This window comes from Mustela nigripes, chromosome 8 (assembly GCF_022355385.1).
Source record: "Mustela nigripes isolate SB6536 chromosome 8, MUSNIG.SB6536, whole genome shotgun sequence".
NCBI classification, from domain to species: domain Eukaryota; kingdom Metazoa; phylum Chordata; class Mammalia; order Carnivora; family Mustelidae; genus Mustela; species Mustela nigripes.
In genome coordinates this window covers 51,701,981-51,729,246 of record NC_081564.1, presented here as the reverse complement: position 1 = coordinate 51,729,246, position 27,266 = coordinate 51,701,981, and positions in this window count along the sequence as shown.

The following is a 27,266-nucleotide window of genomic DNA, read 5'->3' as shown; positions in this document are numbered from 1 at the left end:
CTCCCACTGTCAGAGCTGTCCTGTGCCTTCTTGCAGGTAAGCTACCACGGAAGCCAAATTATAATTCAAATGTTGTTTGAAGAGTATAGAGTCAGAGCCCAAAGAGTTATTTATTTTTTTAATTTTTATTTATTTTTTTAAAGATTTTTTATTTATTTGACAAAGAGAGATCACAAGTAGGCAGAGAGGCAAGCAGAGAGAGAGTGAGAGAGGAGGAAGCAGGCTCCCTGCCGAGCAGAGAACCCGATGTGGGACTCGATCCCAGAACCCTGAGATCATGACCTGAACTGAAGGCAGAGGCTTAACCCACTGAGCCACCCAGGCGCCCCTTTTCTATTTTTTATTTAAATCTTCACTGGCACTGACCTTTCTCATGAAGAAGTCATACCTTGTTTAGAAAATTTGGGAGTGAACTTTAAGTACAGTCTATGTTTGTGAAAAGTTTACAAATATGCAGTCCTCCAATCTAGATTACTCTGGAACAAAGGACAAGAACGTGATCATAATTTAATCAGAGGAAAAACAAATTATATGGAGCCCTATTTGGAGAAAGGCTGCTTGAACACAATGGGATCAGTCAAAGTCAACAAGTCAAAGCTTGTTCCTAAAGAACCAGAGTCTGGCAACATCCATGCAAGAAAAATTGTGCCTTCAGTTCTGCCTTAATCCCCACCAGCTGGTGACCTAAATGTGATATTCAGATCCTTCTGATATTTCCTCATTAGAAAATGAAAAATTCTCACACCAGTGCTGTGATCTGAATGTTTGCATTTCCCTTTATTATGAGGAAGCTTGAAAGGAGTTCAGGCTCCTGTGGTATTAGGAGAATGTGTCAGCTGAAATCATCTTCAGAAGCTTCTGTGCTGGCCCTTGAAAGGAAATGTTTCTCAGAAAATACTTTTTTCTTTCTAAAGAAATAACACCAGTTTATTATATGCAACTAATGAATCATTGAATGCTACATCAGAAACTAATGATGTACTTACATTGGCTAAGGGAACTTAAAAAAAAAAAAAAAAGAAAGAACACCAGTGAGTGAATTAGGTCTTTTCAGTGTGTGTCAGGTGACCGAGATTTTTTTGGTAGGAGACATAGAAAAATGAAAAAGCAGAAGAAACCATCCTAATTACAAAGTATCCAGCCCTCAGGAGACCAAACATCAGGGCTCTCTGAGTGTGACCACAGCCGGTGGGTCGCCCCTCAGGAGCCTCGCCCCTTGCTTCTGCTCTGATGATGCTTCCATTTTCTGCTCAGTTTCTGTGTCCCGGACAGGCTCTCATTGCTTCTACCCTTGCTTGAACCTCTCTCTACCCTACTCTTCTCTACTTACAAGTTTACAACCATTTCTTAGAGAGTCTATCTGGTTTTGCTGCTGAGAACTCCCTTTCTATCCATGTGTCACCATCAAAAGCCCCTTGGGGTTGGGTCTGGATTTTTTTTTAATTTTTTATTTTTTATAAACATATATTTTTATCCCCAGGGGTACAGGTCTGTGAATCACCAGGTTTACACACTTCACAGCACTCACCAAAGCACATACCCTCTGGATTTTTTTTTAAGATATTTATTTATTTATTTGAGTGAGAGACAAAGATGGCACCTATGTGTGGGAGCAGGGGGCAGGGCAGAAGTAGAGGGAGAGAGGGAGAGAATCCCAAGCCAACTCTGAGCTAACTGAGCACCAAGCCCCATGCAAGCTGATCAAACAACCCTGAGATCACAACCTGAGCCAAACCAAGAGTCAGATGCCCAACTGACTGAGCCACCCAGGGCCCCTCTACTCTGTTTCTTAGAGCCCTTGTGGGAAGCAGCCTTGAAGCGCCAGAGAGCGAAGTTCTTGTCCCCCAGAGTTGAAGAATGAATCTCGGGGACAACAGAGAGTGATTAAATTATTAGAAGTTTACTAAGTGAAGATACAGAAAAAGCTTTGAAGAGTGAGAGGGGTCCCGACAGGGTTGTCACTGAGGGTCTTTAGAGTTGGTCTTTTATAGAAAGCTAACCAGGGAATTTAAATCCTTTTAAGATTTCTACTGATATCACTGTTGAGCAAGTAGCAGTGATAACACCTTCAATGGCTTACTTCCTTTTTGTTGGTCACAGGTGATTATCATAAAAAAAAGACACCCATCCCACATATCTAGGACAGGGTGGTCCAGTTGGTTCCCTTATCTCTGGTTTCCCCAAACCTCCACATTTTTAGGATTTCTGTGAACCTGGTCCTCTATCTATCTCTCCTTACCTAGCCCCGCCTCTCCCTTACTCAGCCTGAGTCCAGGCTACCTCATAGGTTCCTTATTATGGGTAGTGGTTCCCAAATGTGGTTAATCATGGCAATCACTTGGTGATGTATTTAAAATGCATAATCCATCCCTTTTCAGGGAATTTTTGTCAGTGCGTCTAGCTAGTTTCTCACAAGATTTCTTTGTGAGAAATTTTCTAGATGATTCTGAAGGACTACTTTAGATGGCTATCTCTATGTTAGGCATACACTTCCGGTCTAATCTGTTGTGTTCATGATTGTCAGATCCACTTACACAGAGAATGAAAGAACTTCATTTAACTGCTGTTCCAAGAAGAGGGGACTATCACTGACAGGCCCTTTGAAGCTTTAACCTGTTGAATGCCATGTTGGGAATGGTTGTACCTTAGCAGCATAGTGAAGACCTATTGGAGGAGTTGAATTCTGAGTGGACCTATGGAGCATGAGATTTTGCTTAATTGAGTTCTGATGCTTTGATTAATGAGCTCTGGAACACATCTCCTATTTTTGGGTCTTCTGTCTGGTAGCCTGGCTGTCTATAAATTGTAAATCCAGAGCAAATTCCATTGGATGCTCACAGAAATAGAGTCTATAAGCAAGCTTTAGGAAATGCAGGCATGGGGTGCCTCGGTGGCTCAGTTGGTTAAGTGACTGCTGTCGGCTCAGGTTATGATCCCAGAGACCTGGGATCGAGTCCTGAATCAGGCTGCCAGCTCCTTGGGGAGTCTGCTTCTCCCTCCGATCCTCTCCTCTCTCATGCTCTCTCTCTCAAATAAATAAAATCTTAAAAAAAAAAAAAAAAAGGAAATGCAGGCATGGAGGTTAACAAAATTAACCATGTTATTTTAAAAATATATTTTTGTTATTTTAAAAATCTTGAATATAATATATTCACCAACAACTCCCTGAGATTTTCATGAAAGACGAAATGATCTTCTTCATTCTCAGGGTGTTGTTTTTTTTTTTTGTTGTTGTTGTTGTTGTATGATCTGATTACACCAGGGAATAAAAACAGTGACACATCTATTACCTCAACATTGAAGATCTTGACTGGTGGTACCACGTGTTCACTGACGATACATAGTAGCTATCCTAGGCCTGTCCCAAAGAAAATGGCCGTGTGTCAGGGACACGTTTTAATTTGCTGTGTATTTATCAGTTTTCCTTGAAGAAAAACACAATTTGGGTGGTGTTTATTGAAACTGTGTTTAGGTATTGGCAGTGTGAGGAATGTATTTCTTTGTTATGCTTTTTGTTGCAAGTGAGAAAACCAAATCAAGGCAGAGGTTACTGGCAACAGCTCCAAACTCCAAACTGTGTAGTTGTTACCTTTAAGAAGAGAGAGACAGAAACTTGATTCTCCCTTGGTTTCAAGGTCCCAAGTCCCAGGAATGAGCCTCACTGAACTCACCTGACTCAGGTCTACACCCCTGGCCAGTGGACTGTGGCCGAGGGGTAGGAGTAGGAAATGGAATGACTTTCAGAAGAAGGGAGGTGGGGGTGAGGGGAGGTTATGGAGAGAAATAAAGAAGAAATAACAGGTGAGGAAAGGAGAAAGGTAAAGACATGGAAGGGAAGATTGCTGACGTCCTAAAGTCAGCAGCCACAGTGCATTAGTGTTACGATGTCACAAGAGTGGCAGGGAGGCGCCCCATAGGTTGGCTTTTGTTCACCGGCCTTGACAGAGGTGGAGACAGAGAGGAAACACATGCGGGGGTGGGGGGGGTGAGAGAGGGAGAAGCAGGCCTCCTGCTGAGCAGAGAACCTGATGTGGGGCTCGATCCCAGGACCCTGGGATCATGACCGGAGCCCAAGGCAGACGCTAAACAACTCAGCCGCCCAGGCACCCCTTTAAATCTATTTTTAAAGAAACTGTAGTTACAGTGTGACAAGAAGTGACACTTTAAATCCAAGGTCAAGCTGTGTTTTTAAGGCATTCTGTGGAATTGCCACAATACAGAGCTGGTTCTCAGCGTCATAAACATATCAGCAACCTGATTATGAATATATGTACATATGTACACATATATGAACACACACATGTACACATATATGTACATGTGTATGTACAATATATGTGCATACACACGTACAATATATGAACATATGAAAATATGTACTCTTTAGTGAAAATGACTCATGTTATTCAAATTCACAAATGATAGGTATATTACTAAAGTACTAATTTATTACTTTTTAATGAAGAATATTAGTTTCTAGTGTTAATAATAATCAAGACCACTATATAGTAACAAATTACCCAAATTTTTGTTACAACAAAAAGTTATCCTGGTTTTTGTTGGGTCAAGACTTCAGATAAAGGAGAGGGGATGGCTTGTCTTTGCTCCATGATGGCTGGTTACCTCAGCTGAAAGATTGAGGGCTTGGGGTTAGACTCACCGAGGGCTCATTCTCTCACATGTCTGTCTGGCAGTTGATCCTGGGTGTTGTTGGAAACCTTAACTGGGCTGTTGTTGACCGCAACATCTATATGTGACTTCTTCATGTGGCCTTGGCTTCCTCACAATATGGGAGGTTGAAGAACCAAAAAATCAGCACACAGGGAAACTGAATTATTAATCAGAATAATGCTTAATTATTATAATTTGCCATGCGTGAAGTACATTTTTATAACTTTCAGAGATAAAGTAGGTCATCACTTGCCATCTGGAAGATCAGTCCATTGCCTACATGCCACCACTACATCATCTGGGCTCACAGTGAATGTTGTGCTAAATACAGAATCCTTCACAATGCAGTGTTTCAGGTAATCATGACCAGTAATCAGGGTTCGGCATACACCTTGACACCTGTCTGCCATCCTAACAAAGGATTAGTTTTCCTTAGGTTTGACCCAAGTCAAACAAATTGCCCTGCTTTAGAAAAAAACAACTTTGTGATCCCAAATTCCAATTTCTGCTGAAGACATTTGCTCACTTATTCTGGAACCATCCATACCATTTTCTTTATGTTCCTGTATAAGATGTATATACACATATATTAAAATATTTAACTGATTCTGTCATTATTCTAAATTGCTTAAATTTTTATCATAAGCCTGGCTGGATTAATTTCTTTTAGTGGTATACTGCAGCATGCTTGTGTTAAATTTCCAAATACATTGGTAAAATTACATTTTTCAGAAGATGTATTTTGATCCTTTGGATAGTGTAATTTGTCACACATCCTCCACCACTCACTTTTTAAAAACTATTGTGCTATAGATTAGTCATTTTCCCAGCAATCTGAACTTACTAATTGCAATGGATTTTAGTAGTTTGATTTTCAAAGATTAACCTTATTTCCCAGTTCCAGGAAACTCTGGCAACATAAATTTGCAGACAAAATGGGAGAAAAAAAAAACACTTTAATTTTAGAGACAATGTTTGGCTATCCCTTCATTTGAGCTTGCTACATTTCTGATTATTCCACGAAGGGTTCAAATCGTTCTTTTTTTTAAATAGTGAAATAAACCTGAACTATATTTTATGATAGTCCAAACCCTACTCCAAATCACAAAGATGCTCTTCTTTTATTGTTTTTACTGGAATTTGTGTGTATTAATAAATGAGCCATTGAATTATGTCAGGAAATCCTTGTTATTCTGAAATTTCCCAGTAATGACATTAACCAAATTTTATATTCTATTGCTTAAAATAAAATACTTAAATATTTTAGGTTAATCCAAGTATTTTTATAGATCAGATAGAGCTAAGGGTATTCATCTGTTTCAGGAAAAAAAAAATTCCAACCAGAATAAAAATTGATGTATTAGATGATAGTTGTTTGACATATTAATTCATTCACCTTTGACCTCTGAATGGCATTTATGAAGCACTAACAACCTACTTCATTGGGGTTGTTAGAATTATTTAATTTGATTTCATTTATTTTATTATTTTACATATATATGAAAATTAAAGTACGTAAGATATTTGATATAGGCCTTATACATATTATGCTCTTATTATATAGTAGCTATTGTTTATCACTTTATTATTATTAGAAAATGACCCTTAGAGCTAAGTGTCTAAGGTCATACAAGTTGTCAGTGGCCCATCCGCATCTGGAATTCAGATCTACTGATTCCTTCCCCTTAACATGATAACTTTCTATCATTCCTGGGACAAGCCCCATCTCTAGCTAAGGGGGAAAGTGACCATGATAGAATATGAGCACCAACCCAGCCTAGGTGGGGCTGAGGGTTCTGTGTGTGCCCTACTACAGGGACAGAGCAAAATGACAAGTGGAAAGACCATGATTAGTCCAGAATTTTAATTTTGTTGCTGGTAGTTATTAAGACCCTTCTCCCCAGTAGTCTGGAACAGCTGCCAGGGTTACTTGAAGGTATTTGAAACCCATGTGGCATGCAGATTTTAGATTCTAACCATAGAAAGATGCTTCTAGCACCAGGGAATAAAGCTGTGTTCAAAAGCCCATCCCGGAGATGTACAGAGGACACAGAAACCAGGAATTTTCTTATGACTATGACTTTCTTATGACTTTTCTGGATTGTTAACTTCTTTCTGAACATCACATATGTCCCCAGGCAAATCTTGGGATTTCTGGGTGTTTCATGCAACTCCATGTTTCAAAATTTGAGTTTTGTAGATTTGGCTGAAATGGACAATTTTGATACTATTAGGAAGTGGCAAAGTCCAACAGATGCAGCAGAAGTATTCTAAAGCAATTAGCTGGGACAGCAGAAGCTACATTAGCATAATAATTATGCAAATCCAGGGCCATTAAATGCTGGTCTTCCTGGCTAAAAAGAATGTCAAAACCAGCCTGAGACCCAAAGGAAGGGAAGATAAGTGCATCATGTTTTCTTCAGCACAGCTCACCATATTCACGACAAAGCTGTCCTTCCCACACCAGGCTGACAAACTGTCCATCACAGTGAAGACCAGCGGATGATTTCTGAGGGAAACGATGTGCATTTAGTGTTCTGGTTTGGTTCTCCTTTCAATATCTTCTCTACTTTGCAGATTTTCCCCCCTAAGTTTCAGGGTCAAGGAGACTCAAGAAAATTAACAAGGAAAATCATCTTTTAAAATTGTAGTCCATTTCCCTCCACTCGTAGTTTGAGATAAACGGATGTGATTCCTCTTTCTCCTCACAATCTTCTCTTCCTGGGAGCTGGTCCAGCTTAGTGCTGAACGAGGTCCTCAGCTGCTTCCATTTTGACTTTGAGCTTTCTAGTTGGTTCTTCTTTCCAGCTTGTCTCTTTCCAGCTCCTGGTTCTTGTTTCCAGCTTGTCTCTTGGCTCAGGAGGAAGACCCTGAGGGCAAAGCATTGCCTGGTGGGCACAGAATCTGCCCCCTTACCAGTAAGGGCTGCCCTGAGCCAGCAAGACCCCACCCATGCTGGAGTCCAAGACCATGATGGATTTGACCTTCACTGCCCACCTGAAAGTACCCACTCACCTTGGCCTTGGCCCCAGCTCTTCCTTATAGGGACCTGGAAGCATTTTTGGCCTCTTGGAGTTAAGTCTTTGAGATGTTAGTCTGCTGTCTTCCCGATGTCAGCCCCCCTGAAAGAAGTTCCTTTCTTGTTTCACCACACTCGTCTCTCTGCCTTTGGATTCTGTCAGTGGGGAGCCAGCCCAGCCTGGTCTGTCTGTACCCCTGCATCCCAGCTTCCCCTGCAGACTCCATGCTAGAAGAGGAAAGAAAGGGGAATGCAAACTCATGCAGCTACTCTGGAGAACAGTATGGAGTTTCCTCAAAAAGCTGAAAAGAAAGCTACCTTGTGACCCAGCAATTGCAGCACTGGGTATTTACCCCAAAGATACAAATGTAGTGACTTGAAGGGGCACGTGCACCCTAAGTTTATAGCAGCAATGTCCACAATAGCCAAACTATGGAAAGAGCCTAGATATCCATCAACAGATGAATGGATAAAGAAGATGTGGTGTGGGGCGCCTGGGTGGCTCAGTGGGTTAAGCCGCTGCCTTCGGCTCAGGTCATGATCTCAGGGTCCTGGGATCGAGTCCCGCATCGGGCTCTCTGCTCAGCAGGAAGCCCGCTTCCTCCTCCTCTCTCTCTCTGCCTACTTGTGATCTCTCTCTGTCAAATAAATAAATAAAATCTCTAAAAAAAAAAAAAAAAAAAAGAAGATGTGGTGTATATATATGATGGAATATTATGCAGTGATCAAAAAACCCAAAATCTTGTCATTTGCAACAATGTGGATGGAACTAGAGGGTATTATGCTAAGTGAAATAAGTCCGTCAGAGAAAGACAATTATCATGTGATCTTGCTGATATGTGGAAAGTGAGAAACAAGACAGAGGATCATAGGGGGAGGGAGAGAAAAGCAAAACAAGATGAAACCATAGAGGGAGACAAATCATAAGACACTCTTAATCTCAGGAAACAAACTGAGGGTTGGTGGAGTGGAAGGGGGTGGGAGGGATGGGGTGACTGGGGGATGGACATTGGGGAGGGTATGTGCTATGGTGAGTGCTGTGGCTTGTGTAAGACTGATGATTTACAGACCTGTACCCTTGAAACAAATAATATATTATATGTCAATTAAAAATTTTTTTAAAATAAAAAATAAACAAAAGAGGAAAGAAAGATATAAAACCAATGTGAACAGTATGTCTCAACTACACTTCAGTTGGAAAACAAAATGAAATAAAAACAAGGACAGTGGTATATTTCATATTATTTTGAAATGTCGTATGGTAGCATAAACCATTTTATACACCAGTTCTAGAGTCTATAATTATATGTATGAAAACAACTAAAGAGGCAAGAAACAGGTGCTGTAATTCCGTAGTTCCGTTAGTGGCTCAAATAGAAAAGCCCAAGGCAAAGAGTGCTTGCATCACAAGGAGGGAAAGGGAGAGGATGACAGTTGTGATGTTGCTCTGTATTCCCCATAAAGATCCAGGCACAGCAGCAGGGGGAACTGCACCAAGCTGGGAGGAATGCAAAGGGAAGGATCCAGAAGCAAGTGGGTAAGAAAAATGGCAAGCAGAGGGTTGACAAGGAAGGGCAGATTTGATGAGACAAGCCTCAGTTTTGGACCAATGGTCTAGAGGGGATGTTTCTTTGACTTGGAACCTGATGATCATGATTTTCCATCTGTTCCGACTCTTTGGCGATGGCCTCATGGGTGATGGCAACAGATGAGCCACCAATGGAATTCACTGTGAACTGTAAATCAAAAGCCAAATAAATATGAGTTCCTAAGAGTGCTAAAGATAAATTGGGGCATATTAAACATTTTAAGAGTTTATTTGAGAAAAATTGCTTGGAATCAGGCAGCGCTGAACTGGGAGGGTTAGGAGTGCTCCACTGATAGGAGCCCGGGGAAAGGAAGCAAAGAAGGAAAGTATTTGGTTGTTATCACTTCAAGCTCTCATTGCGATCAGCTGTCGTTAGTGTTTTGATTTTGTCACCTTGAGGCATTTACAGGGTTCCATTTGGGTTTGCTGACGGGGGGCCTGCCATCAGAGCCCCCTCGGTCCAATGGCTTCCTTGTTTAATTTGGCAAGTCATATGCCGAAGAGGGCCTAGGCCAGTCCCACCTGGGAATTTCCTCTGCAATCTTCTTGCTTTTCTGTCTTCATCCCTGATATTTGGGAAGCTACAGCTTCCAGAAAGTACTTTTGGATAACTGCGTCTCTCAGAGTTAGGGTTTCTTCTTGCTGCCTGAGCCTTGATACATTCCTTCTCATCATCAATCCCCAGTTGTCCCCTCCCACACAGACCACATCATCTCCTCACCTGTTCTGCCTTTGGTACATTGGGGACAGCCGTGATAAAGCTAGTTTCCTTTGGCATCCAGCCAATCATTACTTGCCTCCTACCATCTTTCCATCCATGGTCTGAGAGAAAGCCCAACCTCTAAGGTAACTCTTGAATGGAATGAATCATGTGTGTTATGTTGTAATTTACTGGTCTAACACTCAGGGGTTAACATGTAACTCCTTCTTAAAATATATTGGGGGAGATTTCACAGTTATGTCCCTCTGCATGGCACTGTCAGAAATAAGACTGTCAAGAAAGGTGGGTTTTTGGACTTCGGGGCCTGTTGACTATTGCAATCGCCATTCTGAGCCATGGCAGCATGGCTGGGGTGTGTGGTGGGGAGGGCTTTCCTTTGGAAGAGAACTCATGTTTCTCCTGTCTGTCATCCTGTGGAAGGATGGGATTAGTCTTAGGGGACATCCTCTGAGATGGCTGGGTCTAGACTCAACTTCAGTCTTGTGGTGTGCCTTGAGATGCCTGGGGTTGCAGGGGAATGTGGAGCCCACTCCCCTACATGGGGGTACGTGGTGGTGTGCTGTGTGCTCAGGACTTCTTGAGGTTTACACAGTAATCTCTGTACCATTTTCTGATTCCTACTTTACTAAAAGTTAGTAAAAACTATCCTCTGGTCTTAACTGTCCTCTGGGCAATTTGTGACAATAGAACATCTCAACTGAGGACAGAGCAGGAGCCTCAGAGTAGTCACCATGGGGGCAGCTGACCCCATCAGAAGGCTTCTTCACAAGGCTCATCAGAAGATACAGAGGGACCCATGTGGCAAGTCCTTGGGATGCCTGCAAAGAGGCAGGAAGGCACTTTGAAGGAAGTAGCCCATGGATGTTCAAGTAATAAGGTGACCACCCAAAGAGGATTGTAAGCCTGTTCTGAGGTCACAGGTGCATGCCACTGGCAACATGAATTCCAGCAGTGTCTTTCAATATCTCCCACTTCCCTTTTTTCTAAAGCCATGCTCACCAAATGACCTTTAGATAACAGTTGAGCGTCCCAAACATTTGCCAACAGGGAGAGAATATACTGGTGGTGGCAGTGTGTAAATGCCATTGTCTTCTTGTCTTTGACATACTTAATTCTACATTGATGATCAGTTTCTTTCTCTCCAGGCTCACACAGAGAAATGCATTTGGTAAATTCCTCCACCTGAGCTACAAGTCTTGGTCCTTCCTCTGAGACATGCTTATCTCAATTTTTCCCTACCTTCAAATTCTTCCTCTTATTGGCTCTTTCCAGCTTTGGAAGCCCCCGGAGCCCCGTTCTGTCAGCGGCCACCTAGATGAGTGAGCTCGCGATACCTTACACAATGCTGAAAAGTGGCATCCCGATGTATTAATATAGAGTAACAAGCATGAATTCCAAGGAAACTAGTCATTACTGTTCCTTTGAGACAAAGTTTAAATCTCATCTCTTCCGTGAGGCCTTTTCTGTTTGCTATTTAGCTTTCCTTGGGCACTCGGCGTATGCTACCCATCCTCTAGTCATCCACCAAGTCATCTTATTTTTTTTTATGTATTTCAGAGTAAACTGAGGACATTGGAATACTTTCCACTAGGGGTGTCTGAGGGGCTCAGTCTGTTAAGCATCTGACTCTTGGTTCAGGCTCAGGTTGTGATCTCAAGGTCCTGGGATTGAATCCCACATTGAGCCTGCATCGGGCTCAGAGTTCAATGGGGAGTTTGCTTGGGATTCTCTCTCTCTCTCTGCCCTGCCCCCCACTTTCTTTAAAAAAAAAAATATATATATATATATTTATATATATATTTAAAAAGAATCTTTTTCTCTATATCCTTCAGTACACATAAATTCAATTTTTTTTTAGATTTATTTTTTCCTGTAGGTAAAATAAAATGCACAAATGCTAAGGTACATTTGCTGATTTTTGACAAATGCATGTATCTGTATAACCCAAATTTTGATCAAGATATAGAATATGACCCCAACCCCAGAAAATTCAGCCATGTTTCACCCCACCAACCCCTGTACCACTCCCTACAGGTAGCCACTGTCTCCCTCCCGCCAATAATAGATTACTTTTGCCTGTTCTAGAATGCTCATATAAATGGAATCATTTCATGCAAGGCTTTTTTCATTCAAAATATTTTTCAGATATGTCCATGTTGTTGCATATATTAGTGACTTTACTACAAATAAAAATGTAGTCCAGTGGGTCTCAGTCCAGGGCAATTTTGTGTCCAGGGGACATTTAACAATATCTGAAGACATTTTTAGTTCTCACAACTGAGGGGGTTGTTGCAGGTATGTGGTGGCTAAAGGTCAGGTGCGCTGCTAAACACTTTCTTGTTCAGAGGACAGCTCCCTCCCTGCTCCTTTCTACCAAGAACTATCCAGTTCCAATGTCAGTAGTAGTGAGGTTGAGAAACCCTGCTTTGGCTAACTGTAAAATGTTATTGTCTTTCCATCCAATCAATGTCTTCTGTCAGCTATGATTGATCAACTAAGACATTAAATATGGATCTTTGTTTAGTGTTAGTCTTCATGGGTGTGTTTTTTGTTTTGTTTTGTTTTACATTTTAAAATGACCTTGTTTTAGCCAAAATGGTTTTTTTTTTAATAGTAGAAAATTCATTCATCAATAGCAGACCCATGGAGGAGGAATTTATGTATGATTCTTTCCTGGGGTTCATCATACTTTATCGCATTCAGCTTTCTTAAAAAACTCAGGATGTGTCCAACCACACCAGCTTCTAGGGATAACCAGAGAACGTGCAAAATTAAAAATTTTCACTTTATTTTAAAATATCTTTAAATATCCTTATGAATGACTAAGTGGCTACTTGATTTAGAGAAGGGGTTTTATTTTTTCCCTTTTAGATCCATAATTCAATAATAGATACGAGCTGGAGGGTGGGTGGAAGTGGTAGGTGCTTGGAAAAGTTCTGTTATATTTTTCAAACAAAATCATTGACTAATGCAAAGACAAAGATATTCACAGAAATGTACTGGAGAGAAGTTACATTAGGTGTCTCATAAATTTAATGGCTATTTATTTGAACTACCTGGTAGATTTTCTGGTGTTGAGACTGTCATAGAGTTGTATTTCTTGTTTCAAAGAGAGCCATGATTAGAATTCATAAAGCTCCCAGGCACCACTGAGAGTAGAATTAAACACAGAGTAGAACATTTTTTTCAAAATCCAGCTGCGGGGCGCCTGGGTGGCTCAGTGGGTTAAGCCGCTGCCTTCGGCTCGGGTCATGATCCCAGGGTCCTGGGATCGAGCCCCACATCGGGCTCTCTGCTCAGCAGGGAGCCTGCTTCCCTCTCTCTCTCTCCCTGCCTCTCCATCTACTTGTGATTTCTCTCTGTCAAATAAATAAATAAAATCTTTAAAAAAAAAAAAATAAAATAAAAAAAAAAACAAAAAAAAAAACAAAATCCAGCTGCCATGAAGCTCTCCATTTATGATGTGTTTACTATTCACATCCATATTGAATTGTTTGATTTTAACAATTTTAGCTAATTATTTTAAACATTAAAGAGCAAAATTAATGGGTATAAAAGCCTTTTTTGTAAATTTAAAACTTTATTTTTGTTTCTTTGACTTTTCATGTTATAAATCAATGCAATTTAACTTTTGATACTCTAATTAATAATTAGTCTAAATTTAAATATAATTTAATTTTAATTGTAATTATTTTACATTAATGTATGTCAAACTATTTACAAATAAGTAACATAACATAACGTTGTATGAAATACTGAGCAGAACAAATCACATTGAAACTTAGCTAGTATTGGGGTGCCTGGCTGGTTCAGTTGGTAGAGCATGAAATTCTTGATTACAGGGTCCAAGTTTGAGCCCCACATTGGGTGTAGAGATTACTAAAAAAAAGAAAGAGACTTAAAAAAAATAAAGTAACCCCTTAAAAAATACTTGGTATTATCTCTCCAAAATATACACTCATATAACTTTCTTAAAAATATGTTTCTTCCAGGGACCCCTGGGTGTCTCAGTCACTTAAGGAGACCACTCTTGATTTTGGCTTAGGTCATGACCTCAGGGTCCTGAGATCAAGCTCTGCGTTGGGCTCCACGGCAGGCAGGGGAGTCTGCTTGAGATTCCCTCTCTTCCTCTCCCTCTTCTTCTTCCTGTCCCTCTCCCCTGCCACTCATGCTCATGCTCTCTCTTTAAAGTAAGTAAATAAATATTTAAAAACAAAATATGTTTCTTCCTAAGTCAAAGTTCTGTCAACTGGCATGCTCTTCCATCTCTATTTTCCAGAGCCTCTCCCTGATAGCCTTTTGAGAAACTACTAACACAGCCAGAGGATCAGCTCTTGTTCACTGACATGCTTTTCTTTATAACTTAGTTAAGGTGTTGTTTATTTCCGTAAGTCAAATATATCCTTTTTGTCACATTAAGCTTCCTGCCCTGAATGGTTCAAGTAGTACTTTCTTCATACATTATTTCAAAAATGTCATTACTGGTCATAAGTTCCAGCTGAGAATGTTGTGTCTACTACACAGTAGTATTGTATTCATTTTCTAGGGCTGCTGAAATAAAGGATTACAAACAGTGTGGCTCAAAACAAAAATTTGTTATCTCACAGTTCTGGATAAGTAATCTGAAATCAAGGTTTAGGTAGGGTTAGTTCTTCCTGAGGGCCATGAGGGAAGAATCTGCCCTTGCATGGCTTTTCTCCTTGGTTTGTAGGTAACTGTTTTCATGTCACATGGTCTTCTCCCTGTGCATGTACTTGACTTCAAATTTCTCCCTTTTATTAAAATAATTTTATTTGTTCATCTCAGAGAGAGAGAGAGAAGGCCAGAGGGGGAAAGAGAAGTAGATTCCCTGCTGAGCAGGGAGACTGATGACATGGGGCTCAATCCTAGGACCCCGGGATCATGACCTCAGGTGAAGTCAGACGCTTAACTGACCGAGCCACCCACGTGCCCCTCCTTTTTTTTTTTTTTTTTTTTAAGATTTTTATGTAAATTCAAGTTAGTTAACACATAGTGTATTATTAGTTTCAGGAGTAGAATTTAGTAATTCATCTGTTACAAATAACATCCAGTGCTCATTACATCAAGTGTTCTCCTTAATGCCCATTATGCAATTACCCCATCCCCCTTCCTTCCCCTCCAGCAGTCCTCAGTTTGTTCCCTATAGTCTCTTATGGTTTGCCTCCCTCTGTTTTTATCTTATTTTATTTTTCCTTTCCTTCCCATATATTTACCAATTTTGTTTCTTAGATCCCACATAGAGACCGAAATCATATGGTACTTGCTCTTCTCTGACTGATTTCGCTTAGCATAATACCTCAAGTTCTCTCCATGTTGTTGCAAATGCCAAGGCTTCATTCTTTTTGATGGCTGAGTACTAGCCCATTGTGTATTTATACCACATCTTCTTTATCCACTCATCAGCTAATGGACATCTGGGCTCTTTCCATATTTTGGCTGTTGTGGACATTGCTACTATAAACACTGGGGAGCATGTGCTTCTTTGAATCACTGTTTTTGGATCCTGTGGATAAATAGTTAATTGTGCAATTGCTGAGTCATAGGGTAGTTCTATTTTTAACTTTTGGAGTAACCTCTGTACTCTTTTCCAGAGCGGTTACTTATAAAGACACTGGTCATACTGGATTAGGGCCCAACTTTATGACCTCATTTTAATTTGATTATCTCTGTACAGACCCTATCTACAAGACTAACATTCTGAGGTACCAGGGTTAGGACTTCAACCTACAAATGGTGGGAGGGGCACAGTTCAACTGATAACAAATGTTATTTTCTAAACTTACTGAGAACTCTTACAGAGCCCAACACCTGTTCATAACAAATTTTATATATATATATATTTATATTTATATTTGTATATTTGTATATATAAAGTTCCTGTTTAAACTGTTCAGTTTGATAAGTTTTGACTGTGACATATGTCTGCACCCATGAAACTATCACCAAAATCAAGATAATGAACACATCCTTTATCCCTTCCACCAAGATTTCCCTGGGCCCCCTTGTCAGTTCTCATTCTGGTTCCTCCTCAATCCATCTAACCCCAAGGCAACCACTGATCGGCTCGCTGTCACTGTAATTAGTTTTCATTTCCTATAGTTTTGTACAAATGGAATCCTAAGTATGTACTCATGCTTGTCTGGCTTCTTTTCACTCAGCAGAATTGTACTGAGGTGCATCCATGTTGTTGCTTGTATCAATAGTTCATTTCTTCTTATCGCTGAATGGTCTTCTAGTTTTTGGAAGTACTACAGTTTATCCATTTACCTGTAGATGGACGTTTAGGTCATTTCCGGATTTTGGCTATCATAATGAAGGGATCTAATAGCTATGAACTGTTGTGTATAAGTCTTTCTATGGACATACACTTTCATTTCTTTTGGTAAAATGCCCAAGAGGAGAGCTGCATCCTAGAGTAGGTATATATTTAACTACTTAAGAAACCGCCAAAGGGTATTCCAAAGTGTCTGCACCATTTTATATTGTCACCAGCAGTGGATGAGAGGACTTGTTCCTCTACATCCTCCCCAACACTCCGTATGGACAGTTTTTAAAATTCAGCCATTCCAGTTGTTGGTAGGGAAGTAGTGACCCATCATGGATTTAAATTGTATTTCCTCCATGCCTAATGACATTGAACATCTTTTCACGTGCCTTTGGGTCATTCATTAGAAAAGCTGATTATGAAACAAAATTCATTAGAAAAGCTGATTATGAAACAAAATTTCTTAGACAAACTCAATCTCAAGTTTATGTCGAAATCCATAAATTTGCTTGGGACCAGGGACCCAGAAAGTTCAAGAGAAAGGGAGAGAGAGAGGGAGAGAGAGTGGAAGTAGAGGTATTAAACAGGTGAGAAAGACAACGATTACATATGTAGCTAATGTTTTTCAAAGTAAAAAAAAAAAAAAAAAAGTTTGCAGTTTCATTTCACATCATGACCCTGTCAGTAGCTACAATGTGGCCCCAGATGCCAGATATGCTGTCTGCCAGACAGGAAGGAAAAACCATCTCCAAGCAAATGATGAAGATACATCTGTGGTGCTAATCACTGGACTAACAAAATTTCATCTCCCAAGGAGGTGCTGATTAGTCCAATCAGTCTGGAAAGGTGCAGTGGGGTCCACCAGAGAACAGAAGCAGAGCACCAGGGAGTGTAGCTGAATGTTAAACAGGCTGTTGGCTGCAAGGATTGTTTTTTTAGGATCCAAACAAAGCTGCAGAATACACAGTTCTTCTATTTCTGGGATTGGGGACTACTTTTCCCCCCTTGATGCCATCAAAGAGCATGGGGGAATTTCATTGTTTTAAATAATCAAGCAAGGTGTGTTGAGTTGCTGTAGATTGTCTGGGGAAGGATGCCTTCCCTGCAAAGAGAGTGGTACTGGAAGAATGAGGCAGGTTAACAACATGACAAGGTAGCAAAAATATTTTTAAGAACAGGTTGTGTCTAGTTTTTAGGTTTTGGAATTGCTGTCTTGTCAATACTTCTGTCGACCCCCAATGACAGTAAACTGTTATATACAAGAATGCCTTGTTTGAGAGAGAGAGAGAGAGAGAGAGAGAGAGTGTGTGTGTGTGTGTGTGTGTGTGTGTGTAAACCAAGGGCAAGAAGCTGAATTTGGCATCTAGCCTGGCACCTAGGAGGTATCTTTGAGATTCGTGAGTCCTGCCAGAGCAGGAACCATGAGCCAGAAATGCCCATGAGAAGGAAAGCCCTGGAGAATTTGCAGGAGCTCTTAGAGACCATTAGACCATTACACATTTGGGCAGGTAGACATCAGCTAATTTTGTCTAAATCTTTAAAAACAGAGTGCCATTTGGGTTTCATGACTGTTGTGCCATGATAGTTTTGTGTTGGTGTCAATTTTTAATGTATTATTATTATTATTATTATTATTATTTTTTTGGATGTAAGATCTGTGCTCAGCCTAGGGCTTGAGCTTGTGATCCCGAGATCAAGAATCACAAGCTCTGCCAATGGATCTAGCCAGGTGCCTCTATTTTAAAGAACTTTGAGAAGCATATTGATGAAGATGCAACTTTTTTGGATGTGTAAATCCTGGTGCAACAGTAACAATCATTAGTCAGTCTCTGATTTACTTAAACTCCTGAACTAGGAAAGGTAGCCCAAGAATTGGATCATTTTTCTCCTCTCCCCCTCCTAAGGATCTTGGCTGTGGTCTGTCCACTGTGGCTCTCACTGGCCTATGTGGCTGACAGGATGGCCGCATTTGGGGTTCACCTTCTCCCCTGGCCCTGTTCTTCTACATTTCTTTTTCCTCCAGCTGAAGACCTGCACATTGACCGACTACCTGACCAGCTTCCCTTCCTTCTCTTACCATCCATCGCTTCTAGGAGAATTAAGTAATAGGTATAGGTTGAAATGACTCTGACTGATCTGGTTGCTACGTTTGCATCAGAATACAAGGTCACTGTGTGGTATATATCAGAGAAATATTTTATGATGATTATATTTATCATATTGATATTTTATCATATTAATATTGATATTTTAAAGAAATGATAAAGCCACAATAGTGTTTCCTGTTATTTGTGCTGCATATGTACAGTCTTTCAAAAGTGTAGCAGATTAAGGGGAGCCTGGGAGATTAAAGGGAGCTCAGTTGTTAAGCATCTGCCTTCAGCTCAGGTCATGATACCAGGGTCTTGGGATCGAGCCCCACATTGGGCTCCCTGCTCAGTGGGGAGCCTGCTTCTCCATCTCCCACTCCCACTGCTTGTGTTCCCTCTTTTGCTATGTCTCTCTCTCTCTCTGTCAAATTTTAAAAAATCTTAAAAAAAGTATATCCAATTAAAATTTCTATGTGTTATAAAAAAATTGATGAGTGTTTATGCTGATTTTACAAAGACAACTAATCCAAGTTGAACACACTTGATGAGCTTTTGGGTCATTGACTCTGAAATTTGGGAAATAAAAAAAATCTTCCTCAAAAGCAAGATCAACCATAACGAATAGAGTGGTGTTAAAAAGAGAGAAAGAGAATTTCTGTTTAGAGCCATGTTTGAGTAATTGGTACCAAATTCACCCCCTTGCAGCAACAAATGATAAAAGTGTTTGAGGTAACAGTTCCAGGTACTAGGTAACAGGTGTGCGAGCCTATGATCTGTGAGATAAGGAAAGTCAAGAGGTGAGACCTATGTGTATCTAAGGTCTCTCCTCAGGGACAGTTTCTAGTCTGAGGCCTAGGATGATGGAGATTTAACAGAGCATAGTGGTCTTGCTGAATTAAGGATACAGACCAGAGTTTGGGGGCCACTAAAGCAGCTGGAATTGGCAGGGCAAGGAACTGGAGAGGACAGAGCTGTGCAAAAAGGGGGCCAGAAAAGTGTTTGTGGGATCCCAGTGAGTCTGTCTAAAGACAGGGCTGTGCGTGTGCTGACTGAGAATTTGGGAGGTTTACCAGGGAGTTGCTGGTACACAGTTGAGTTTGGGATGAGGATGTAGGAAATCAAACATTGGATTTCAGCTCCAGGCAGAGTAGGATGGCCTCATTAACTTTCCAGACACCCAAAAAGACCATGTCTTAGGACTGAGGATCACGTCCTACAGCAAAGCCTATTCTAGATCACTCTAAAGAAAAAACAACCCAAAAAACCACCACCACAACAAAAAACCCTACGGGGAAGGGTTGTGGGGCTGGGGCTTCTCTTCACCTACACCCTCCACCTCTAGTGGTTTATCCCTGGGACTGTTTGTTAAAAAATAATAATAAAAGGACTTTAAACCCCCCCCCCCATAAAACCATCTTTTCAGGGAAACCTGTAGCTGGCTCAGTCAGTGGAGGATGTGACTTTTGATTTCAGGGTTGTAAGTCAGAGTCCCATGTTGGGTGTGGAGATTACTTAAAAAAAAAAAAAAAACTTAGGGGATCCTGGGTGGTTCAGTCAGTTAAGTGTCTGCCTTTGGCTCAGGTAGTGATCCTGGGGTCCTGGGATCGAGTCTGCCATTGGGCTCCCTGCTCAGCATGGAGTCTGCTCGTCACTCTTGCTCTGGCCCTCCCTCTGCCCACTTGGTCTCACTCTCTCAGTCTTCCTCTCTCTCTCTCTCAAATGAATTAATAAAAATTTTAAAAAATCTTAAAAACAAAACAAAACAAAAAGCAAGCCTTGTCAAAGTCTACTGTCCTGTGTGGGCATGGTAAGTATCTAGGAGCTTTCTGCAGATCTGCTGTAATAAAGCCTAGATGGCTTCGAGATGGCTGGCGATAATTAACAGCCAAATAAAATATACCTTAACATTATTTAGAGAGTGAGATAACAGAATCCAGAATCTGTTAAATGTCTTGCCAACAATATCCACTAGACAATAAATTACCAGACATGAAAAGAAACAGGAAAACGTGAGCCATAGTTAGATAATAGAAATGAACCCTGAGATAGTCCAGACATTGGATTTAACAAACACTTTAGAAGCAACTATATCTATCTATCTATCTATCATCTATCTATCTATCTATGGACTTAAAGTCTTAGTGAATGAACAGAGAAATGGAAATTGCAATAAAAAATACAAATTATAGAATAGAAAAGAAAAATAACTGAAGTGAAGAATTCACTCAATAGTCTTCAAGATTTTTTAAAAAGGTTTATTTATTTATTTTTGAGAGACACAGAGAGAGAGAGAGAGAGCGCACAAGAGTGCACCAGTTGGAGGAGGGGAGGGGAGAAGGAGAGAGAGCATCTCAAGAAGATTCCCTGCTATGCACAGAGCCCAATGCCAGGCTCCATCTCACAACCCTGAGATCATGACCTGGGCTAAAATCAAGAGTCGGATAATTAACCGACTGAGCCACCCAGGTGCCCCTGACTCATGCATCTTCTTAAATCATCACCTGCTTTCCCTTGCTTCTGACTATTTCCAGCTCTGCCATGGCTAAGCTCACTTTCACGCTAGTAACTGCTTGGAGCTCCTGAGCAACAGTCCCCTGTTGAAGGAGGCTGTTCCCTCCACACCATCCAGAGCTTCATTGCATTTTCCTGGTAGTCAAATTGAAAAGTGGAAGAGTGTAAATCCATCCAAGGTGGTCCACCTTGTAGAACTCTTCTAATGTTAACATCCTTTACCTGTCCTTGAGTTCACATCCCTTTCTGAAGGGGTCTTCTTAAAAGCTCACAGCCTTAAGAAAACCCCAGTAGGGACTGATGATTTGATTCTAAGTTGTCCACTCTTCCTCATCAACCTCCATCTTGCTATCCAGAGCATGTGATGTGATAATCAGCAGGAGAGTTCCCAAATCAACCTAGTCCCTCTTCAGTGGCACCAGTGGTGGGGCAGAGCTCAGGAACTGGAATTTGAGCAACACAAGCTGAAGTGCACCAAAGAACCACTAGCTGTGGGCTTTGCCACTTCAAGTTGGTTCCTTCTGTGGTCTCTAAGCCACTCAGACACTGATATATCTCTCTACCCTTCCATAGCTTCCAACTAGCAAATACATCTCTTACACACACACACACACACACACACACACACACACACACACACACACACACCATGCTCCCAAGAACATTGATTTTCATAGACTTGCCAGTATGAATCCATACACCTTTTCCTATCTGCAAAATACTCATCTTGCACCAGCCTAGACTAGAGTCTGAAGGAATAAACAATAGAGGCTGCTTCCCTTTGTTCTACTTGCTATTTTTGGACTCTGCCTTGGAATATATTCAAGAGCAGAGCATCCTAGTTATACTCACTTGTAAGCTCATCAAAGGTCAAAGAGATGCTCTAAAATGAAATGGTGTTTTTGTTTCCTGTTTTGGGGGTCATGTCAGATACTCATGCAATTTTTTTTTAAAAGATTTTATTTATTTATTTGTCAGAGAGAGAGGAGCAAGCGTGAGAACAGGCAGACAGAGTGGCAGGCAGAGGCAGAGGGAGAAGCAGGCTCCCCCCCAAGCAAGGAGCCCGATGTGGGACTCGATCCCAGGACGCTGGGATCACGACCTGAGCCGAAGGCAGCTGCTTAACCAACTGAGCCACCCAGGCATCCCTACTCATGCAATTTTTAAGGTCAGCTCTGTAAAAGAAAGCTGGGGCGGGCATCTATAAACTTCAGGCCCCCAAAGGTATGGGAGAGGGTTTGATTTTTGTTCTCCTGTTGCAAAGTTGCAAAGTAATTTTAAGGAAACACAGTTGTTTCTGAAACCAGCTTCCAATTCCACATCATGAAAACTCTCAGCCACTGTGGCTAAGAAAATGGTAAGTTTTTCATTCTGGTCTATATTCCTCTTTTTTGACTCTACTAATATTTTCCTGTTTCCCACATCATCATTCTGTACTCTCGACTACACTAATGTTTCACTTTCCTATATTAGATCTTTTTACTACAGAGGTAAACAATCCATTATCTGTAACTCTAGTCCAAGAAAAATCCTCTTAATTTGGCTTATCCCCTGAAAGAGAGAGAGAATGCTCCATGGTTAGTGTGGAGTCTGTTTCTCTCTCTTCTGGAATAATCCAAATTAAGAGTTTTCTCTCCCCAATCCACTGTCTGTAACTCTAGTCCAAAAAACTCTTAAAATGAAACCCATTTGGCAGCAAAACTCCCCTATCCTGACCTAATTTGACTGTACAACATTCTTGAGCATATGGGAGGCTATGCACACTCTTTACCACTTAGTGTGAATAACAGTAATAATTCACAGCAGTAAAGTTTTAATGTGTTTGATTATGAGACATTGCTAGGGATATTATTAGGAAAGTTCTATATTTGTTGGGTTTTCACTGTATTCCTTTTCAAAATCTGAAAAATCCTGAATCTTGAAACACAACTACTCCAAGGGTTTCAAATAAGAGAATATGGATTTGTATTTGTAGATAGTTCTTAGTCTTGAGATAAGCAAATACTAACATGTACTTTAGGAATTGAATCTTTATCTTATTTTTACCAATAAATCATTGCTTCTCTCCACTATACTTTTCAAAATTCTAGTTATCTGCTTCTGTAACTGTTCAAGGAGTTACTGACTGTTCAAGGTCAGTCTTCTTGTATCTGTGAAATTTCCTTCTGACTCATTATGTCCTTGTGGGAAAGAATAACTTCTGTCGAGATCTGAGGTATAAATAGGGATTCTCATTACACAAGCCCTAAATGTGTCCCTATAATGCCGTTAACCATTTTCCTCGAATAGGGGCTGGCATATTCACCCTGTTACATTCACAGTGGTGTCAATTCCCCAATTGGGATTCTATTAAAAATGTAAATATTTTCAGGTGTCCATCAACAGATGAATGGATAAAGAAGATGTGTTGTATATATACAATGGAATATTATTCAGCCACAAAAAAGAATGGAATCTTGCCACTTGCAACCATGTGGATGGAACGAGAGGTCTTATGCTAAGTGAAATAAGTCAGTCAGAAAAAGACAAATAGCATATGATTTCACTTATAAGTGGAATTTAAGAAAGAAATTAAAAAATGACAAAAGGAAAAAGAGAGAGAGAGAAAAATGAAAAAACACACTCTTAGCTATAAAGAACAAACTGATGGTTAGGGTAGGTGAGGGGATGGGTAAAATGGGTGATGGGGATTAAAGAGGGCACTTGTCCTGATGAGCACTGGGTGATGTATGAAATTACACTGGAATTTTAAAATAAAAAAAAAAAAAGTAAATATTGACAGTCCTAAGGAGGGGGGACCTGGAAATCCAGTTTGAGAGAGACTATTAGTGCTTCAAATAAAATATCACACCATTAGTGACTTCATTTAACATTGAAATTAATTAAAAACACGTTTTCAATTAAGTAGATGCCAAGCTGAAGTCATGCTGATGAAGGGGAGCAAAATATACCATCCCCAAATTTCCACTTCAGCGTATTGATCAAATTAAAGTTACTTGAGAAACAGCTGGTGTAAGAAGGATACTCTTACTGTCCCTGTCACCCTGACAACAGAGAATAAATATCCCATGTGAAGATATTCTCCATACACCAGGAGGGTAAAAGCTTATTACCAGAGAGAGGGAATCTAGGGCTGAGAAGTCTGTATAAATAAACCTTCTTACTCCCTCATTAATTTGCTCCTCTAAGCCCAAACTTCTTTGTCTTGTCAATTCTTCATAAATATATGATTTCTTTCTCTAAAAGGTATAAAAGTTGCCTTCTTTGGTCACCTCCCTGAGCCTCATATCTTTGGGGTTCCCATATATATAAAATTAAATTATTTTCCCTGTGAATTGTCTTACATCAGTTTAATTATCAGGCCAACTTAAGAACCTAGAAAGGAAGAAGGGAAAACTTTTTTCCCCTGCAGTCTTGGCATCCAACTGGAGCTGTTCCCTAGCTGGACATGGCTTGCTCCAGGGTTATTGCAGCCACAAGATTCTGGAACCCCTAACGAGAGCCAGCAGAAGTAGGAATTTATACCACACCATTCTCCTGGATCTCTGCCTGCAAAGTCTGTTGGATGTGAGAGTGGTGAGGGTCCTTTTCTTTTTCTAAATTTATATTAGCAGGAGAAAAAATTTGTGGGAACTAGTTCCTCAGGTGTAGCAATTCTAGTAAAGATTTTATGAGTATTTATTTATGAGTATCTTATTTTCTACTGATCCTTTCCTCCCAGAGAGGACATTGTTTTCCTTTGTCTCTGCCAGTTATGTCAATTGTCATAAGGAGGAAAACCATGGGCTAGAATACCAGCATAGGTCCTATAAGCCTCTTGTTCAGATGGGCTTCGCAGACTGCTGAGTTCATGATTCTCACCAAACGGGTATCGGTTTAGGCAAACTTTACTGTGGGTCCCCTATATAAAAATCCAGTGAGATTTTCTTTTCCTCTGGTTCCATGTCCTGAAAAGTTGGCTTTGTGACCAGTGAGAACATTCTCTTGGTTTCTACCAACTGGAAGGTGCATGTGCTGGTGTATATCAAGGTGGCCAGTTGAAAAGATGGAATTGCCGAGACACGAACTTGCAAGCATCATTCTCCTTGGCAGTGCCAGTTTTCAGGAAAATTTGTCATAAGTGGTCCTAATTCACAGGGGCCTTTGTTGTCTCAACCTTAGTTGTCTTACTAGTGCTAGAAAAGTTCCAGTCCAAGAACACCTGCCTGATGTCACAGAATAGCTTCTCGTGACTGGGCATCTCACATTCCTGTGGGAGATGGGACACATCATTTCCTCTACTCCACCCTTACCACCAGTAACAATGAAGGCCCTTGTTTCTGAAGCTAAATCTGGGAGTGAACTTTCTGGGTCTTATGAGGGTGACATCTTGTGTATTGTCCTTTAGGGATGTCCCCTAAATCCATGGTTAAGCTGTAAAAAAGATTATTGGTTTCAGTCTCTTCTCTGATTAATAGATCCTACTTGTCAGTGGCCAGATGATTGGTATCTATGGGAAGATGAAGTTGAAAAGTGTTTACAAAGGAATATGATGGCTAGCTATATGGACTCCTTGAACAAGGTGAACGAACAGAAATTAAACAGAATTAAAATAAAAGTCCACATCCAGTGTAAATTTCCCTTCTTAAAATCTGGCCCATCTCCCCAGCAGTACTTAACACTCAGTATTTCTTCACTTTCCCCAGAAGATCCTTTAAGCACCCAGCTGCTTTTTCTAACTTTTTTTCCTGCAAGATTTACAGAGCATGCTCCAGCCCGATCTCTAGGTCCTGGATGTCTGGGTTACTCATGTAAGTGCTGGAGGCCAGGAAGTGAATTTAGCAGAATCACCTGAGACAAACGGGAAAGCTGCCTTGCTCCCTTAAAACTCCTCCTTTTTCCCAGACTTCTCTGATAGGGATCTGCCAGCTTGGGGCCTTCCTTTACAATGTCTTTTGCAGTTGTATCCTGGAACCCACTCAAACAAGTCAGGTGCCCCGGACAACAGCAGACCTTTTACATTATAAACTTCTTTTATGCCATTTTTAGAAGATCCTACTGAATTTAAAGAGGACTTAAAATGATGAAAGGCTATTCACACCCCCACTCACAGGGATCTTGTTTGGCTGCTAAGGGCTGTGCTTCCCACCCATGGTTATACTGTAGCTACCAGCCAAGCTCGATAACACCCTGGGCTGTGTGTTAGTGGGGGAACCCCTCACAGAGGAAACAGTGGCCAGAAATTCTCCCAGGTCTTCCTGCAAATAAGCAGGAAAAGGATCAACTGGAGGTCGATGGAAAGGGGCTCACATCCTGATCTCAGGATTGTGGGATCGAGCCCCATTTAGGGCTCTGTGCTCAGCGGGGAGTCTTTTTGTCCCCTCCCCACTCCCACTCCTCCCCTCTGTTTGTACTCATGTGTGTGCATGTTCATAAATAAATAAAGTGTTTCTGTTTTTCAAAAAAAAAAAAAAAAAAACCAAAGGAATTATATAGGTGTAAGTGGGATAAGAGTTCTTAGATGAACTTTTCAGTAATGATTGTTTTATGACATACCTACTTAAGTAATTTCCCAAATCTCTTTAGTAATTTATACCCTTAGAGTTTTGCTGAGTTAAATTTTGGGAATTCACTGAATATCTAGATCATCTCCAAATAATATAAAATACAGAAACATTGGTCATTAAACATAAGTTTATCTACCTTTGGCTTCTTATTACAGAGGAACTAAAGATATTTGGATCTGTCAGAAAACACGTCTTGTGTCACATTAAAAAAGATGATGCAGTGAGAAAGTGTATGCTTCTCAAAGTTATGAAATGTATTCATAAATTTGCCAACCTAAAGAACACAAGCATAACAGTTCACAATTGCTTATTTAATTTTTACGAGAAATTTAGATTTCTAAGGTTTAAGAACAAATTAATAAATGTAATTAAAACAACTAGGAATAATAAAGGGGGCACATCTGTATTGCAAAGAAGTAAAATATGTTGTTTGCTCATAAAAGGTATGAAGTACGCAGATGATGCATCTTTGATTAGGGAAAAGAAAGCATTCTTGTCTTCAGGGAAAGCTGGTTATTTCAGAATGGGAAACATGAAAATAAAGGAAAAACCATGGACATAGAAAGTTGGAAGAGAGAGGGAGAAAATGTTACTTGTATAATTAAGCTGGATAAAATGCAATGGTTATGATAAGCATTTTAAAAATAAGCTTAAGGGTCATATTGATGGCTCAGTTGGTTAAGTATCTTCCTTTGTGGCTCAGGTCATGATCCCTGGAATCTCGATTCCCAGGGTCCTGGAATCGAGTCCCACATTGGGCTCCTTGCTCAATGGGGAGCCTGCTACTCCCTCTGCAGGCTGCTCCGCCTACTTGTGTGCAAGTTCTCTCTCTCT